Source organism: Ursus americanus, chromosome 26 (genome assembly GCF_024610735.1).
Source record: "Ursus americanus isolate L20-20 chromosome 26, mUrsAme1.1.p, whole genome shotgun sequence".
Classification (NCBI taxonomy): Eukaryota; Metazoa; Chordata; class Mammalia; order Carnivora; family Ursidae; genus Ursus; species Ursus americanus.
The window spans coordinates 10,692,067-10,710,130 of NC_142152.1; the positions used below are offsets into that span (position 1 = coordinate 10,692,067).

Here is an 18,064-nt window from a genome sequence, read left to right on the forward strand (position 1 = left end):
TATTACCACTCACTGCCAAGAATTGGTAGGCTTAGAAACAATAGGTCAAAAGTTTAGCAGGAGGATTTTGGGGAAGGATTTGTATCAATGGGAGGTCTCTGAGAGTTTGCACTTTTCCTGCTGAGAAGGTGTTGATTTGGTTGTCTGCAAGCACATTTTGCCTTCATAGAAACTAAGGAAACCATGGAAGTAGAAAGAAGAACCGTTTTCATTCTTATATTTTAATATTGTGATTGAAATAGAACTGCAGAACGCTGTGGAAGGTCTACGCCGGTGTTAATTGTCACAGCTCTGATTTTCTGGGCTGGTCACGGTATTGTTAAGAACTAGCACATAGAGCTGGATATTTACCGATGGTGTGTGGGATCAAAGAGGCATGTTTCATCTTTTGTAAGGAGTGTATCCATGCTTTCCTGTGTGTTTATTGCTTTGTTTTCTTAATCTCCGTGTCTACCTCTTTTCTTCCCTGATGTTTCTCATGTCATTTTATGACTGAGTGTCTTAAGGTGTGGCTTTCTGCGTTTTCCAGGCTGGGCCATTTGACTTGGCTCATGTGGTCTTCTCTGGATGGTGAATGGGTGGGTGAATATGAACTGGCACATGTGGGAACTTGCATGTGACTCTGCCCCGTGGGGCTGGCGTGTCTGGATCTCATTGGTCTGCACCTGATACATCCACACCACCCAACGAGGCCCGCAGTCGCGGTTAACAGGCTTGCTGTGGGGGGCAATGCACACCCTTATCTCCTGAGGTGGGGAGGTGGGGGGCAAGTCGGTTAATACCGCTTTTATTTGGGGCCACACAGGAATCAAGATAATGATTTGCTGACACCCATTCTCCCCGAATTTCTCTGCTGCCAATGCTCCTTTTTAAAGCATCAAACAAGAACATTCTGGTATAACCAACCCTTCCCTGTCCCAAGCACTTAAATAATGCGGTTTGCTTCATTGGCTCAGTACATGTTGCTGGTTCTTGTAACAGTGTAAAAGCACCCCAAGTCCTTGGGGAATCTCCTTTTACATATGGACAGAAGGAATTAATGGATTTGCAAAGGTTATAATATGCAGACTATAGCAACCCTTGATTTGGGGATAATAAACCTAAGAAAAAAGGCCTTAAAAAAGGGGGGGGGGGCTTTGTCTATAGGCAAGGTAGGAGGGCTGCAGCATAGGGCATGGAAGAATCTGTTACATCTGGAGTGATAGAAGGACCTGACCTCAGACTGGGGAGTTCGAGAGCCTTCCAGGAGAATGACCTTGTCTTCCATCAGGGGAAGGGATGTATCTACGAGAAGTCTGTTCTGTATCTGGAAAATGCTAGGGAGTTTAAATAGAGTCCTACTGCCTCACAAACCAAGAAGACTGTAATGAGAAAAACTGAGGCAGGGCTAATTTGTCTCAATAATAAAAGCTATCAAGAAGCCTCTCTTCATGCAAGCTTTATCAGGAGATCAACTTCAAAATCTTTTCCTTGTTGCAAATATGTCTCCTCTATCAGGCAGGGAAAGGAGGCACAACACCCCTAAAAATGAACTTCTGCCGTTGAGAGGCAGCCTGCCCCAGAGTTGGCTCCCTTGAACGTGAACACTGAGCTGTGAGAGGGAGGGGACAGGTGGGTCTAGGCAGAAAATGCCCATGAGGGGCGGTCAGCACTCACAAAGGGACTCCACGCCCTGAATTCAGACAGTTACCATAAATAGTCTGTTGGTCTTCATTTCCTACAAGAAAGCCTCTCCAGGGAGCTCAGGTATCCTAGAAGGAAGCTGGGAAGGTGGAAAAGCCAATTTGCTCTAGACTGCTAAATTGTGTGCGGGGAGAAAAGGGAGAGTGGTCAGAGGTAGGGCCACTCAGAAAGGAAAGGGCTTCCCAAGTTCATTTGCCAGGGCCTGCGACAAGGAAGAACATTAAAAGTACTCAGATAAATAAGCAACAGAAGGCACCAATCTTTCTGTGTTTTCCCTTTAGTATGCCGCAGATTACATATTTTTACGACTACCGCAAAATTAAATTCTTCAGTAAGTCTCAACAAGCAAGGAGAATTCAAACTAGCAAAGGTTATTGTGGGGATTGTGCGATGGATGTCACAGGGACACTGAGAGGACTTAGAGTTATTACTTTTATTAACCACAAATCGCATTCTTAAGGGAATATTTTTTGGTTATTTCTTATTGTATAGATAACCTTCTAAATTTTATGTACCTTATTTTAGTTGGTTGAAGGGATGTGGCAAATGTCGACTTTTAAGTGGTTTAAAAAAAACGATGTGAGTTACATATTTTTCATTTAGAAGGTGAAGTAACAATAATGCTTAAAGATTTTTTTTAATAATACGATTTTTAAAATAAGATTTTAGAAAAATAATCTCTCCACCGAATGTGGGGCTCAAACTCACAACCCCAAGATCAAGAGTCGTGTGCTGTACCGACCGAGGCAGCCGGGAGCCCTGCTTAAAGATTTTGAATGAGAATTTTCTAAGTGGCATCATGCTAACACAACAATTTTTATTTGTGCACTTTACCTTTTTGCCCATACATTTGTGTGGTTACACTCCCATGACACATTTGTATTCTGTTTATCTTACTTAGTATTTTCTTATTTAATATTTTGCATAGAATAATGATTGCTTTTGTTTTCATTAAAAACTTTTTTTTCAATCGATATACCAAATTTTGCTAAGTATTCCAATGTTTTGAGAATCTATATACCTATCTCTATGTGTATCTGTGTTTATATATCTTTTTGCTTCTAACAAATTACTTCTTAAAATAAATTCCCAGGAGTTGGATTACTGAGTCAAACTGCATGAGCATTTTTATGATTCAAGGTATATGTCACCAAATTGATTTCCAAAACAGTGATTGTCTATCTAGTGTGGTGCATGTCAATTTCTTTGTCTACTAGGTGAACTTTTTTGCACGTGTTTGTTTAGTCTTTGCATTTCCTCTTATGTGAATTGTCTGTTCCTATGTGTCAGAACTTGGTTTGTTTTTTAGAGGAAACTTGATGTCTTCCAGTGTTCCCATGATTGTTTCTTGTCTTGGGTTACTTTCTGGGATATTACCATAGACGCTTTTGATCCTTGGTGTCAGGCGTATGACACAGATTACTTTCTCTGAAGGAATGGAAGAAATCCAGATTCATTCCTCTCTTAATGGATACTTCGTGCAAAATGTCCAGTGGTTAAGACACTGCACGTTCACCCCACTCGGAGACACACAGACTTCTCACAGCCTTAAGTGCCGGGCCTTGCAGATGCCATCAGAGCAAAAGGCACAATTACTGATGTTTGTCACTGGAAACTATACTGCGCTTCTGACTGGCCAGCTTGATGAATACTCTTGAATTGTGGAGACTGTTGGCTGCAGTTTCATTCCTCTTTTAAAATAATATCTGAGAGGAAGAGTATATAATCCAGGCATTTCATCGAAGGGAAATACTGAAGCCTCCAATCCTGTTGCAATTGACAGTTTCTTGATCCTGTCTGCGTTGTGTTTGCCTTGAGCCTTTAGCAAGCTCTGCGAGGCAGGTGGAGGCCGAGGTCCCTGTGTCACAGCAGAGGAAGGAAGCCCAAGGGAGGGGCAGGGCCTGCTCGTGGTCATGGCTCTGGGAAGTGGCGGAGTCGGGCGAGGGGCAGTGAGTGCTTCGTGCAGGCCGACAAATGTCAGCTTGAGTAATGTACCCCTTGGGGTGAATTCAGTGAGGAGCTACATGGTTTTGCTTAGAGATAAGGGCAGTAAAATTCACATTAATAATGGTGCATTTAAGTCACCCAAGAAATCCTAAATCGTATTCCAGATATTGTATGTAGTGAGTCAAGGAGTTTGCATCATGACTGATTAAGAGCAAATGTTGATGTTATTAAGAGTGAATTTTATAGTTACTTGAAGTGTTAACTTATCCTGACCATCTCATTTGGGGATTATATGAAATAGAGGTTGAGAATGTGGATTCAGGAGTGAGACAGCGGGGGCTCTGAGACCCAGCCCCCAGGCTGAGCCACCTAGAGAAGGAGCCCTCGTTGTCTGTAAACTAGTGGTTTCGTATCCTTGTCGGAGATGTTTTACGAGGTCGAAGTCACACGTGTACGTAAAATGCTTAGTGCATAGTAAGCACTCTATTTTGTCATGAATTAGGTGTTATTTGTTGGTAAATATGCTTAGTTTTTCTTTTTTATGTTTAAAACTTCAGTGTCAAGCAGGCATTTCTTCACTCTAATTTTTATCACAGCATAAAGGTTACAAATAAGAAACAACAATTGGTTTTTTAACATAATCCTGATTCATTATAACTTCTTTTATATAGCCTTCTATTTATTTTTTTTAACAGAATTGCAGGCAGTGAGTAAATGTGTTTTTGGACAGACACACTTTGTATTGCCTGTGGGTCGATATTTATTGTGGTCTTGTCCTCTCATCCATGTTTAGTCTTATGAGTCATGCCTCAGGAATTATCTACATTCCATGAATTCCATTTGTACATGAATCTTTGAGAGCAGTTTTTGGCCTTTGATATTTGGAATGAGCTTTGCTTTTGTGGATATTTTATTACATTTTATAATAATGATGTGGGCATAGCCAAGTTCAGTTTCAACAAACACAGAAAAGGGCAGAATTTATTTGAACATGTATGAGATAGGAGAGATTATAATCCATTTTAGATTATTCAAGGATTAGTTGCCTAGTTTTTGTAGATGTTTGTGTTCTTGCTTGCTCTTCAAGCCTTTGTCTATTTCGTTCTTCACTTGTTCTTTCTAGGGAATGAGATGGGAAAGACATATTTTCCCCGTTGGACCCTTTTACTCTTAGATGTGTCAAGCATTAGCTTTAATGTACTGTTCTAGGATATATGTAGCATTTACCAATCCGCCTGAAACTTTCACTAATATAATTTTGTCTAGAGTGGGTCTTCTGGGATATAGGTCTGTACCTTTAACTTCCTCAGTTTTCTGCTGTAATTGAGGAATAAATTGACCAATATTGTGTCATATTCTATTTAATGGAGAGTAAGTGGACCCTGCATACTTAGATTGCTAAATTATTTTTAGAGACTTAAATTACGAATATTATGAACGTATTGAACACAACTGAAGTTTTCTTTGAGGGTCATAATCTTTTGGTATATTGCAAAATTTATTTTATATTTTTATATTTTAAGTACATTATCGGTATTATAAGTACATTATACGTATTATAAGTATATTATTATCAGTACTTTTATATTATTATAAGTACAAGCTTCATTGTACTCTAGATACGAAGAAGTGTCAGTTAATAAAGGCTGAAAATGCAAAAAAAAAAAAAAAGAAAAGAAAAAATTTATATTAGAAACTATTCATTCGCTGTAGAGGTAGGGAATTTCGGGAAGGTTGTCCTAGACCAGAGCCTGATGTTTTCTGTCATAAAATATAAATGTACCACTGTCTCTATGGCTTAAAATACAGAAGCTAGTGAATTGTTCTGAAATGAAATATATGCACTGTGGCTTGGGGAAGAGAATTTTGTGAAGGGGTCCTGGGGTGGTAGTGGATGGCCCAGTGGAGAGCTGAGGGGCATGTCCCCTTCATCTGGCCCAGGAGATGGAAAACAGGTGCACAGGTCAAAGTTGAGAGGAGAGCCACAGCCAGGGCGGCAGGGCCAGAGAGGTGGTGCGAGCATCTTCCCCTCGACCATATCGGATGAGGGTAAATTAAATGGGGCAAACAGGCCTTGTCGCAGACCACAGTGAAGGCAAAATCTCTAGGATTGGAGGGCAGGGGGAGAACAGCAGCCTTGTGGGGGCAGAGGAGAAGTGGCTCTCGGCTCAGCGTGAGGTAGGAGGTACTTGGTGAGAACGCTCCGTAATTCTGTCCATCCGTCCCTGCGGTGACTCCCCGCACGTGTGTTCAGTACCGACTCTGCATCGGGCTCGGTGTTTGGTGCTGTGGCTACGAGGAAGAAAGTGGTGCTCTCGAGAAGCTTGTGGTCCACTTGGGATCTCGGACACGCAGGCCTGACAGCTGTGATATTTGTACTGAGTTGGAAGGAGGGGTGGGGTGCGTGGGGAGCCCAAAGGCAGGTGGCCTCCCTGTCCCTGGGCTCAGGCAGGAGAAGCAGCATGTGCAAAGACAGAACAGGGAGAGAGAACATGGGCCCTGAGAGAGAGCTTTGATTCACTTGCCGTGTGTGGAGCCCTGGGCCTATGCCAGCAGCGTTAAGAGATAGGGTTGAAGAAGTGGGCAAGTGCCAGATGCTGAAGCGCTTTGAATGCGGTGCTGTTGCTGGGGAGCCTTTGAAGTGTTTGAGGCAGGGAAGTAAAATAACTAGACAGATGATTTTAAGCGCGCATTGCAGTAGACGCAGAGGTGCCATCCAGATCTTCCTTTAATGGAGGACTCGCCCAGCCTCTGGGCATTGCCTCCGCAGCAGTGAACCCTCTCACTTGGGGTTACGCCCCTTCCCAGGGGAGAGGTGGGGATGGGGTTTCACATCCAGCGACTGATGAGGTGGGAATATGAAGGCCATCTAGGCCCAGCTGACAACTCTGAAGGGCCATTTAACCTGCAGCGCTCACTGTGGGCAGGGGTGGGGTGGGGTGGGGTGCGGGGGAGGCCATCCTGCAGCCTCAGCTTCTTCCTCTGCCCAACCCTGCTTCCTTCTCTGCTCTAGCTACGTGGGTCTTACTGATTTCTGATCTCAGTGAGGCTCAGGCTCTATTCCGTGCCCCCCTTGCTGTGTTAGGGTTTGCACATTGTCTCCTGGTAGGAAACACTGGCCATCCGAAGGCTCCCCTCGCTTGTTTCCTTTCTCAGAAGGATGACACTCTTGCATTGCCTGTTGCAGTCTCAAAATAATTGTTTCCTCTATTTTAAACCATTTTCTAGTAGAAAGTTAATTCTGGACCCTGTGACTCTCATGGCGGTCAGTGAGGTCATCTGTTCTATTTCAAAGATGTTGAACTGCGAGCCGCTGAAGTAGAGCTGTTCAGTGGGCAGTTAGTGCTGTTTGTTTGAGGTACTCAGCTTACATTTATCGAGCACTCACCTGAAGCTGAGGGATGATGTTCGAGAATCAGCAAGTTGAATGGATGCTGATTTTCTTAATTGTACCTGTCCCTCCTCCCTCCCTGTGCCAACGTGGGATCCTGTCGCTTTATAGTCAGGTGACTGGGCCCTATAACCACTTGCCTTGTACTAGCACCAACAGAGAATGGTGCCATTTCACAGGATGAAAGTAGCTTTAACATTCCCACTGCCTCCGTCGTGGACAGAATTCCGAGGAACTGCTGGGAGGGCTCACTACTTACAAAAGCGTGTATACTGGCAGACACACAAACTTTATCACCTCCGCTTAATGTCCTCAGCCAAGAGACGGGACTCTGACTAATGCACCAAAAGGAATATGTGAGCTTGGGTAATTGAGAGTTGATGGTACCTTTGTTTTCTTTTTGGCTGTATGATCTTCAGATAAGTAATGATTTTTTTGTTAAGAATAATGGACTATAGGGGCGCCTGGGTGGCTTAGTTGGTTAAGTGTACTTATTGGGGCAGTAGTCATACTAATTTTGTTTTTAAATGGCATGGGCTGGGGCACCTGGGTGACTGGCTCAGGTCACGATCCCAGGGTCCTGGGATTGAGCCCCATGTTGGGCTCCTTGCTCAGCAGAGAGCCTGCTTCTCCCTCTGCCCTCTGCTCCCCCTGCTTATTCTCTCTCTCTTTCTGTGTCAAATAAATAAATGAAATCTAAAAAACATATAAAAAAGAATAATTGACTATAATTCCTATGATGCAGGGTAGAATGCATCCTCTATTGTCCACTTCACGGAATGTTCTTCCTTTTTTTCTTTTTAAATCATAGACTTTGATTTTCAGAGATAGGTAGAATAGAGGTAATTTCAAGATTATTAGGTGCCAAATCAATTATTAAGTGCAAAACTTGTTTACCTACTGAATGTATATCAATTTTATAGCTCATAAATTGGTTTTAATTGCTTGATAGAATATTTCGTACTGGGGCTCCTGGCTGGCTACGTAGGCAGGGCACGTGACTCTTGATCTCTGGGGTTGTGAGTTTGAGCCCCAAGTTGGGTGTAGAGATTACTTAAATAAATAAATCTTAAAAAAAATATTTTGTACTTATTGGGGCAGTAGTCTTACTGATTTTGTTTTTAAATGGCGTGGGCTGGGGCACCTGGGTGGCTCAATCGGTTGGGTGTCTGCCTTCGGCTTAGGTTATGATCCCAAAGTCCTGGGATCAAGCCCTGTGTCGGGCTCCCCACTCAGTGGGGAGTCTGCTTCTCCCTCTCCCTCTGCCCTGGGTTGGGCTCCTTGCTCAGGGAGGAGTCCGCTTTTCCCTCTGTGCCTCCCCTGCTTGTGCTGTCTCTCATGCGCGGTCTCTCCTCTGTCTCTCCCCCAAATAAATAAATAAAATCTTAAAAAAAGTGGCATGGACTATTCTCTATTAAAGAAATTATAGAGAAAACCCTAACAGCATGGAAATGATAATCATTTTGAGAAAAAAATGAAAATAATTTTTTTTTTTTTAAGATTTTATTTATTTATTTGACAGAGATAGAGACAGCCAGCGAGAGAGGGAACACAAGCAGGGGGAGTGGGAGAGGAAGAAGCAGGCCCATAGCAGAGGAGCCTGATGTGGGGCTCGATCCCATAACGCCGGGATCACGCCCTGAGCCGAAGGCAGACGCTTAACTGCTGTGCCACCCAGGCGCCCCTGAAAATAATTTTTGATAATAAAAGAATTTATCCTCTGTTTTCGTACCATCAGAGAATGTCATATAATGAAAATATGTAATGACCGTCAGTCATTAACGTGAATCTTTGCACTTTCCTATTAGGAAGGCAGATTTGAACTGATCAGACCCTCTCTGCTCTCTGTGGGTCCATGGGATAGGTGGTCAGCTTGTGGCCATGGAAGAGAACGCGGTGCTTGTCCTTCCGGAGGAAGCAGACTCTCAGCGACCCCTCCCCCGCCTCCGGCCTCGTTGGCATTGCCAGCCAGCCTGGAGAGTGATTACTACCCGGAATACCTCCGTAACTGAACTGAAAGCGTATATATAACTTCTAGAGCAGCAAGGAACTGGTTTTTCTTCATTCCTGGTGTTTGAAATAATGCTTGAGAAGTGGTAAGATGGTTGAGTTCGGTACTTTTGGGGACAGTGAGTCCTGCTTTTGTAACATTGCAAAATCACAGATTTACCCACCTGGAAGGGCTCTTAGAGAACGTTTAGCTCCACCTTTATGTTATGGGTGAGAAGAGTAGGGTTCAAATATCTAAAATGCATTTTCTGCGCTTGGGCCAAAAGGAGGACTGGAACTCAGGTCTGCTAAACCCCTAGTCCAGGAATAATTCTGTGACGTGGCATTGCCTCCTCACAAGACCATTCAGCTTCGCAGACTAGACTTGCTGTGGCTCTGGTGTCCCAGGCCTGCCAGCAGCAGCTGATGTATGCTAGTCCTTGCTTCTCTTACGCTGGGCGGGGATATTAAGGCCAGACTTGGTTATATTCTGGCTCAGATGAGCCTGGGCCCTTATTACTGCTGACCGCTCACCGTTCCTGCCCTGCTGGACATTAGGCTCGTGAAATGACTCACGTCATTATTTGATTTAATCTGCCCAGAACAGAGCTGGAGGTCAGTGGTAACAATAGCCAGGAATCAAGGAAGGTGAGGACTCCCTCTGGTCTCGGAGTCCATATTCTTAAGGGTTGATTATCTTGCGAACCCATAGTGCCTGAAACATGCAAGCTGTACGTTAATACTTTTTGGGTAATTTATTGACCAACAATAAATGAACAGAGGTTAAACAATAACAGAACTTTTTTTCTTTCTTTCTCTTTCTCTCTCTCTCTCTCTTTTTTTTTTTTTTCTTGAGAAGTTGAGGAGACTAACCCTTGCTGTTCTTTTCCAGTTCAAGTTTTTATATACCATCAGGATACAACGTAGGCATTATAACAAAATTTATGGAGACTGATAACATGGAAATGCTTAATGTTTAGCAGAATACAAATTCGTGGTATGATTAACAACTTTGTAAAAACAAAATAAAAAACCTATGCTGGAGACAAAAAGAGTCTAAAACTTTATGGATAGATTTTATTCATTGTTTTGTTTTCTGTACTATTAAAAAGTCACTGTAATAAGCACATAGTACTTACATAGTACAAAAAATTCTCTTAAAAGTAAATAAAATGTATAGCCCATTCTGTAGAAAATAAATGTGGACTATAGTTTGACTTTTTATCCTTATGGTATATAAAATTTAGATTTAAAGGATCTTTTTTTTTTCACCCTCTAAAACTACTGATCCATTTTTTGACCCTTGACTCTGTTGTGCTGGACTGGAGGAATACACTTAGCTTTGCACTTACTAGTGATTTATAATGTGAACAGATTCACTTGTCCTGGCCAGCCTTCTCATCCACCAGTCTACATTTGCTAGGTCCTACCTGCTTTAGCAGGGAAATCTTAAGGGTAGGATGCTGGAAATTGGTCCTTTTCTGTGTAAGCCTGTTATGACAAGCCTGCTTTTTTTGGATTCCCCCAGGCAGAGTTAGTTCCTGATGTTGTTTATGCTCCTTAAACATGCTCTTCCTGTCTCTGGAAAGTCTTTTACACTTACTCATCTTTGCATCCCCAGTGCCTGATACAGTGCCTGACAGGTAGTAAGTACTCGACCGGTATTTGTTAAATGAATGAATGAATGAATACGACCCCATCTGGAACTCTCAACTTTCCATGGCTCTGCTTCATGTTTTGATAATATTTATCTTAAGCCTGAGTGTGAGAAGAAAATTGGACCAGAAAGCTTCTAAGTTAAATAAAAAACTTAGCAACCATATACATGTGATTGAGGGCTCTGGTGGGACTTGGCCATCATAAGACAAATTGGACCATTACCTGAGAAAGGTGGATTTCGTTGGTTTCCTCTGTAAGTGAACACAATTAAAGAGAAAGCGTGGGTACCTGGCCAAGCAGCAGCTGGTGCATCTGGTGATAAAGGCATGTGTGATTGGGTCAGTTGCAGTAGTACACAGGCCAAAAGGAAAAATGCAATCACTCCTCCTTTGCCCATTTGTAATCGTGAATTAAGTTCTGAGTGTGAAAACGACTTTGCAGCTGCCACTAAAATTGACAAATATTTTTCTAAAGAAATAGTACATTTCGGAAACAAACTTCTCATTTTAACAGCCAGCATATTTTTGGCTGTTGTATTTGCTGGCAAACATTTCAAATTTAGAAATATTTCTTTTAAATATCTTGGAAAGACTCATGTTTGGAATTTTAAAGACCGCACATCCCTCATCACTGGGAAAATGCTACCCAACAGAAACAAGTGTAAAAATGCACGTGCAGTTACGGTACTTGAACCACCAGACAAAAATGCTTGTATGGTCACAAGGAGATCCTGCACATCTTTCCCCAAACATTTCCGTCATTTCTGTTCCGAGAATTTTACCAGGAACATGCAGCCATTTGACTGCAGTTCAGCAACACTCGTTGAACTTTGTAAACTTAACAGAATTCCTCTGGTCCCTCAATCGCTTTTTCCCCAGGAGAGTTTGGGACTAAAGTTCCCTTGAAACCTTGAAAATCCAAGAAAAAAAATCATGACCAGTAGAAATAGGCATTTGACCTTAAAATACATCCAAGAAGACATTGGAGGGCAATTCAGTTTTCTATGGCTAAGAATTCTGGGCAGTTGGTGAGAAAAAAAAATCTTGTCAAAAATGAAAGGAAAGAGAGCAAATTCAAGTGGAGATATTGAAGGAGGAAGTTGGAATTAAAAAAAAAATCCTGTGACTTGGGAAGACCTGAATTTCAAAATCACTTTTATTTTTATTAAAGTGTGTATAAAAATATTCTTGTAAAGTGTATTTTCTGAGTTTTCGTTTGCCTGCTTATTTGTTGATTTAGTTTTTTAATTCCTTCCTTACTTTATTCATGAAGGATTTAAGATGACCACACCAACTACGTATAAGATAAGGTATTATATGTCAATAAAAAGTAAAAACAGAAAAACAAGACGAAGTCCAGGGAAAAACAGACATAGGAGGGCCTGCATAATTACTTCAGTTTGACCTCACGGTGAGCTTTGTGTTTTTGGACACCAAATGAAAAGGGAACATGAATTGTATGGTTCTTATTTTCAGGGAAAAAAAAACAACAACAAAAATAATACAGAACAACAGCCAAAACCCAACTTGTTCCTCCAAGGTAGTGGAGTATTTCTTAGTACTAAATTCTTTTTTTTTTTTTCCAAGATTTTATTTATTTATTTATTTGAGAGAGAGAGTACAAGTGGGGTGGAGCAGAGAGAGAGGGAGAAGCAGACTCCCTGCTGAGCTGAGAGCTCAATGTGGGGCTCAAACCTAGGGCTCCCGGAATCATGACCTGAGCCGAAGGCAGGTGCTTAATGGACAGAGCTACCCAAGCGCCCCTATTTCTTAGTCCTAAATTCTAAGCGGGGCTGGAGCTAACAGCTTCCCCAGCTACATCGCTCCAGTTTGTTCCTTCATTTGTTCACTCTTTTAATCTTTCCTCAAACATTTATTATGTGCCCACTATATGCCACACACAGCGCTAGATGATAAACAGTAAACAAGACATAGTCCCTTCCCCAGGCTCACTGTCTAAAATCTGCAGAACATGCAGGGTTGAGGGAACCGCTCGAACGGACAGGGGGGTCCACAGTGGAGTTTCAAAGGGAAGGCTTTCTCCAGTTAGCTGGCATTTCAAGTTGATGTTCAGGCCCCACAGCCTCCGGATCGATGCTAGGATGCTTGCAGTATGCTCCAGCATGAGATGCCAGGAGGGGGCTAACAAGAACTAAATGGTGGGAGTCAAGCAGGGCAGAGGATATTCCTGGAGTGGGGACCAGACAGAAGTGATGTGTTAGTTACATAGCTACTTCTCTGGGAGAGAAGGCCAATTCACCTGAAGCCAATTTACTGAATGGCAAATGAACCCAAGTACTTGTTTCTTTTCACTAGGAAAGTTTAAGCAATTCTTGTAAGATAACAATGATTTTTTTTTATTTTAATGTTTTTTTATTATGTTAGTCACCATACAGTACGTCCCTGGTTTCCGATGTAAAGTTCGATGATTCATTAGTTGTGTATAACACCCAGTGCACCATGCAATACGTGCCCTCCTTACTACCCATCACCGGTCTATCCCATTCCCCCACCCCCTCCCCTCTGAAGCCCTCAGTTTGTTTCTCATAGTCCATAGTCTCTCATGCTTCATTCCTCCTTCTGATTACCCTCCCTTTCTTTATCCCTTTCTTCCCCTACCGATCATCCTAGTTCTTATGTTCCATAGATAAGAGAAATCATATGATAGTTGTCTTTCTCTGCTTGACTTATTTCACTTAGCATTATCTCCTCCAGTGCCGTCCATGTTGCAGCAAATGTTGAGAACTCGTTCTTTCTGATAGCTGAGTAATATTCCATTGTATATATAGACCACAACTTCTTAATCCAGTCATCTGTTGAAGGGCATCTCGGCTCCTTCCACGATTTGGCTATTGTGGACAATGCTGCTATGAACATTGGGGTGCATATGGATAACAGCGATTTTAACAGCTTTTTGAGGATGTGTGTGGTGGTTAAGGTGGCTCTTTTCATATTAGTGTGCTGGCATTTTACGGAATATTCAATCTGTGTTTGCCTTGCTGTAATGGGAGAGGGCAGGGGCAGAGAGATCAGAACACCCAGACTGCTGATCCAGAAGAGAGAGGAGATCGAGGGCGAGGGAATGGGGACCGAGGGGAGAGACAGAGTAAGAATATATTCAGGAGGAGTACAGTCAGTAAAAACATATATTCTTGAGGGCCAAGAATTCTCGGGAAGATATTTTTCTTGTGAATAATAATAAGCCTTTATTATGCCCCTCAGTACCTTCTTTTTCTCTCTCTCACTGTTCCACGCCCGACTGGAGGCATTGTGAATCTATTGCTTCTAGCCAAGAGTCTTCATCAATTCGGGGTTTCCACGGCTCTGAGACTCCAGGTGATGTGAACTTCCTAGACCTTACAACTGGAATACGGATATCTTCAAGTGACTTGGCATTGAGAAATAGTTAAAAAGTCTCATTTATTGAAGGCACATACAATTTCATTTTCCACAGTGAATTTTCCTTTTTCACAATAGAGAACAATTTGCATTTGCATCTCATTTTGTGATTTGCAACATGCTCTGTCTTGCCTGTACAGAAAGTCTGAGTTCATTTAACTTGCTCATTCGTACCCTCTTGTGTCCCAGAGAAAGTTGGAAGTAATCTGTAGAACAACATAGAATTAAACAGAATTAAAAAAAAAAAAATAGAGGAGGACCTTGCAGCGAAGGCAAAAAAGAAGAAGAAGAAGAAAAAAGAGGTTGTTGAATAAAGCCAGTGGGAAGGCAACTTGTTTCCATAAAGTCATTTGTAATTGCTAGAGCTGGGCTATGCCAGCCAGAAAAGAGAGGGAAACTTTGCTTATAAAAATAACATGGTCATTAGATGAAAAGAATAAATGCTCAGGGTCACGGTTTTTCTTGGTCCGGAGACTTGAGAGAATGCGCCACAGCGTGTTCTCGTAAAAGGGACACGGTGTGTCTGACGCCCGGTACTCCTGAATTTCTGGGGGAGAAGTGGCATGGTACGTTTCTCTCGCCTGTTCCCTGTGCCATCCGGCTGGGTAGGGCTTACGGGATATACTAGAGCGCATTTTAATAGAGGCAGTTCTCGGAGGGGCTATGACAATGCAGTTCAAGTTCACAGTTCCTGAGGCTGGACGGGATCCAAAGACAACATCCAGGAATGGGTGGACGCTTGGTCTTTCAGGCATTCCTCCGTGACTGTTGTTTCTTGTAATCCACTGGTTTAAAACGTGCGGCCGAGAACTCGGGTTAGAGTCTTTGGCAAGAACCTGAGAGGCTAGGAGTTGGCTCAGACAAAATCATTATCCTCATTTCACAGATGAAGAAACGGGACTGGGGAAGTTGATGATTATCCAAGGCCGTGTGGTCCGTGGCAGAGCGGGGACTAAAGCCAGATTCTTCTGACTCTGAATCTAGGGCGCTTTCAAGCATTTCGTCTCTCTTCTCTAGCTTTAGTGGAATTCTATTAGAATTTTGAAATGTTAACTGTTTTAACATCCAAAGTGCACTCCCTGCTTCAATGTTCAGTTTTTGGGTAAAAGAAGATATGAACTGTGGAGCTGAAGCCCCCCCCCCCCCCGCCCCCCACCGTTCCTTTGCCCTCACTCTGCATGCAGTTGGTGGGTGTCATTTCTGGCCCTGTTTCTGTTCTTCTACTGTGTGTGTGTGTGTGTGTGTGTGTGTGTGTGTGTGTGTGTAAAATTTATATATAAAGTACATAAATGACTTCATAGTATATCAGTTCTTCTGCACTTGCTCCCTCCCCCCGCCCCACCCCATTATAGTTTGATACATAACCATGCTGATACTGGTCGGTCATTCATTTCAGCTGTGGCATCGTCTTCCGTGCATGAATCAACCACAGTTTATCCACTGACTTGATTAATTCTACTTTTTTCTGTTGTAAATGGTTCTGCCATGAACAACCTTGAATAGGTCTCTTTGTGTCTTTGTATAGTTTTTTTTTTTTTAGATTTTATTTTTAAGTAGTCTCTACACCCAATGTGGGGATCGAACTCACAACCCCAAGGTCAAGAGTCATATGCTCCACCGACTGAGCCAGCCAGGTGCCCCTCTGTGCAATTTTAGAGCATTGCTTAGTTGGCAGAAGTTGAAGTCACCAACAGTTGCTGCTCCCACTTGAGCCGCAGTCAGATGCTGAGTCCTCCCAGGAGAACCTCGCATCCACCCAGAATGCTATTTGGGTACATTTGCAGCCAACGCTGTTCGTGCCTCAGTGCCCCTGCCCTCCAGCTCCTTGTATGTCTCTAGTCGGTTTGTTCAGGTTCTCGACTGTGGCCTGTTCCAAGCAGCGTTTATTTCTCAAGGACCCTACCCCACCCTCGCTCCCCCTGCTCCCAAGAGATGACCTCACTTATTTTCCTGAGAAAAATGAGGTCATCTGATGAGAGCTTCCTAAACCCTTCTCTCCCAAACTCCTCAGCATTTCCACCTAGAAGGATGGTGAACACGTCTTTGTAAACCCTAAGTTCTTTATGGAACGAATGGAGGTATAACTTTTTTTCTTAAAGCTTCTCAGACCTAAAATTGCAATTTTGTTTTACCAGGAGCTGCCCTGTCTTCAAAATCACTAATTCAAATACCTTCTGGCTGTAGCCTCCAGCAATTCTAGCTTCATGGTCACTGTCATGGTTCTTCAGGTTCACAGAGACGTCAGTCTGGGTGCTCTTCACTCTGTCTCTTCACCCCTTCCTGTCTGCCCGTCCTCTCTTTCCATGTCCTGCTCCTGCCAGCACCCACCCTAGACCTCTCCATCCGAGCCCTGCTGATTTCTGCACCGATCTGCGTGGCAGTCATGTGGGAACTTTCCTTTTTCTCCTGTGTTTGAGATCTAGTGTCTGTTTTTCTCATTTTTAGTTGACTTTTCTCCTTTGTTGGAATACTTTCTTTCCTCTTTCTTGTTTTACTTTATTTTGTTGGAGTAAGTCTGCCAGTAGCTTTCTAAGAGCAAGTGCCTAGGACATGAATTTTTTGGAAACTGGCTTGTCTGGAAAGGATTTCTTTTATGTCCTAACACTTGATTAATACTTCAGCTGGATGTAGATTACAGGTTGAAAATCATCTTCTGATTTTTTAAAATTGTGGTAAATAATACGTACGACATGAAATTTACCACTTTAATCATTTTGAAGTGTACAGTTCAGGGGTATTAAGTACATTCCCATTGTTGTGTAACCATCCCCACCATCCATCTCCAGATCTCTTTTTTCTTGCAAAACTGAAATTCTATACACATTAAATAATTAAAAATTAATTGAAAGTTAATTAATACAATTAACTCCCTACTCCCCCTCCCACAGCCCCTGGCAACCACCATTCTACTTTCTGTGTCTGTGAATTTGACTACTGTCAGAATCTCATGCAAGTGGAATCAGGCAGTATTTGTCTTTTGGTGACTGGCTTACTTCCTTCCGTGGCAGCCATATTGTAGCTTATGATTTAACAACTCCCCCTTCCCTCCTTCCTTCCTTCCCTCCCTCCTTTCTTCCTTCCTTCCTTGCTTTCTTTTTTTTTTTTTTTAAGATTTTATTTATTTATTTGACAGAGATAGAGACAGCCAGCGAGAGAGGGAACACAAGCAGGGGGAGTGGGAGAGGAAGAAGCAGGCTCATAGTGGAGGAGCCTGACGTGGGGCTCGATCCCGTAACGCTGGGATCGCGCCCTGAGCCGAAGGCAGACACTTAACCGCTGTGCCACCCAGGCGCCCCTATAGTTTTAGCTTTTATGTTTAGGTTTTCTCAGAACTTTTACTGTATTCCTCTCTCTCTTTTGTTGTCCAGTATAGTTCTACAAAAGTCTGATGCTGTTCTGATTCTTTCTTCTTGGGGTGTGGTCTATTTTTTTTCTCTCTGGGAGATTCTTTATCCTAGCTCTTCTGAAATTTTGCAATAATGTGCTTTGCTGAGAGTCTTTTAAAAATATTTTTGGGGATACTTAGTATGCTCTTATAAGATGGAAGCACTTGTCCTTCTGGAAATCTTCTTATATTACTTCTTTGATTATTTCCCTCTCTACGTTCTCACTTAGATGTTAGGCCCACTGGATTGGTCCTTTCAGCTTTATATTTCTTTTTTATTTTTCTCTTTTTCATTTATGGGAGATGTCCTTATTTTATATTCTAGCCCTTTCATTGATCTTTTAAAATAGGACATGAAAAAGGTTGTGTGTTTTTTTCCCATGATACCCTGTTCCTCTCTTACTGCCTTGCCCAGCTCCGTTTTCTTGGTCCTGACTTGGTGTTCCTGGTTTACCTTTCCACCGGGCAGGAAGCATTTGCTTTGGGGGAAAAAAAGGAATATGCCCAAGTTACCTGAATTCAAAACAGAACAGGAACCTTCCCTTGGAACTGAAGCTGTGCTGTGTGGTGTACATCTAAAATTTCAAAACTGGACTCCTACATTGTCCCCAG

The 18,064-nt window shown here is 42.6% G+C and overlaps 1 protein-coding gene across 3 annotated transcripts in view; it reads left to right on the plus strand.

Moving 5' to 3' along the window:
• The window catches only part of SYNE2 (spectrin repeat containing nuclear envelope protein 2), a 307,352-nt gene that overhangs the window by 22,915 nt on the left and 266,373 nt on the right, over nt 1-18,064 (plus strand). The window lies entirely within an intron of this gene.